The 1,704-nt window shown below is 64.0% G+C and overlaps 1 pseudogene; it reads left to right on the plus strand.

The window, feature by feature from the left end:
• Positions 1 to 272: 272 nt before the first annotated feature.
• The window catches only part of LOC103604261, a 2,572-nt pseudogene continuing 1,140 nt past the window's right edge, over positions 273 to 1,704 (plus strand).

Genomic DNA, 1,704 nt, shown 5'->3' on the forward strand with positions numbered 1-1,704 from the left:
GGGCGCCAAATCCCTCTTTGCCTGCACCCACACACCCAGGACGAACCTAGGGGCCAGCCCCGCCGGCCTGAGCAGAGGAGGGTCGTGGAGCACCGAGGGCCGCTCCAATGAGAGGACACCTTTATTTTAGTTTAATGAGCAAGAACTTTGGCAGCGCCTGATGTAAGCCTGCCTGTGAACCACCCAGTCCTTCGGCCAGGTCTGTTTTCCCAAGTTTAAAGAAGGCTCTATCACACCCCAGTCATCCAATCCAGTCAGGAGCCATTCTAAACATGGCACAGGCAGGAGTGCAAGGACAGCCAGCGACACAACCTCAGCCCCTGGGCACAAAGGGAAGGCTAATCTCCAGCAACCCCTGGAAAAGAATCAATAACCGCTCAAGAGGCTACAGTTTCCGCCAGTGGGTGCTGAGGCAACAGCAGAGCAGAAGCGAGCTAGTACGACGTACTTCACACCAAAGATGCTACCATAAGCAGCGCGGCGAGGACAACCCCGTGCGCAGGCGCAGGCGCGCGGAGCCACACCTGCAGCGCTTCGGCACTACCCCACCCCCCTGCCCTCAAAGGCCAGGGAAGTGCCCCCAACGCGCTTGCGCAACGACGGCATTTGGGGGGAGGGGAGAAACCTGTTCCCTTCATTGTGAGAGAGACCCGCCCCCGCACGGCGAGTGCGCGCGCGCGCACGTACTACTCTCACACTCTCACGCGCACCCACTCTCCGCCCTGTCTGTTGCGCATGCGCCGGGAGCGAGCCGGTGGCGGAGCCTGCGGCTTTCTGGTTGAGTTTCCCTGAGAAGTTTCTGGAAAGACGGTGCGAAAAGGAAGCTGGGGGATGGGACGCACAGGGAAGCCAGCTTTTGAAAGAAAGCGAAAAAATCCAAAGCACACCGCTACTGCCCCATCTCCAACCATCAAGTCACGGCCACAGCAGAGCCCAAGCCCACCGAGACCCTCACGCCAGGGGAAAAAGTATGGGGACCGCAGCAGCCGCTCCTTCCTCGGCCTGTGCCCAGCCCTGAGGCCCCTCACCACGGGGAGCGGGCAGGGGGGAGCGATGAAAAGCCTAGATCCTCCCTGGATGTTCGGGAGGTGGAGAGCAAGCCGCCATCCGCCCTGTGGAGCCGCCTGCGCACGCTGGCCCCGGGCTCCTCGCTGCCCTCTCCTGTGTGCTCAGTACGTTTGGATTTAACGTGGCTGCCAAAGCATTGGCGTGGGGAGGGGTCTTCAGCCCCCTGTTCCGTAATTTCCCCTCAGCTGGGAGGGTCTCTGACTCCCCTTCGCCTTTCTTCATCTTCGTGACCTGGAGCTAATGCTGAAGACCCTAGGGACAGGGAGCTCCCTCCCCCGGCCTGGGAAGGCGTCCTGGGCGGGGGTCGCCAGGTGTGCGGTGCTCCCTTCTTTCCGGTGGTGAAGCCTTTAAGTCAGAGACTCTCCAGAGGGGATAGTTTGGGGGAGCAGCCGAGGGTTCGGCGGGGCGGCGTGGGAAGGTCGGGCGCCTGGCGGGTCACCGGGGAGGCCTCAGGCTCCCGCCGCGCCCGATCAGAACGGCGTCCACGCTCGCGTCGCCGTGCTGGGGGAGGGGTCCGCGGCGCCGCGTGCTTCCTCCTCGCGCCCGCTCTTCGCAGGCCGGCTGCCATTTTGTGGCGCGGCCGCCATTTCGCGCGGCCGCGAGGGGGCGGGGCTGGGGCGGCGGCGGGCGCGGCCC

This window comes from Galeopterus variegatus, unplaced genomic scaffold (genome assembly GCF_000696425.1).
Source record: "Galeopterus variegatus unplaced genomic scaffold, G_variegatus-3.0.2 Scaffold5054, whole genome shotgun sequence".
NCBI classification, from domain to species: Eukaryota; Metazoa; Chordata; class Mammalia; order Dermoptera; family Cynocephalidae; genus Galeopterus; species Galeopterus variegatus.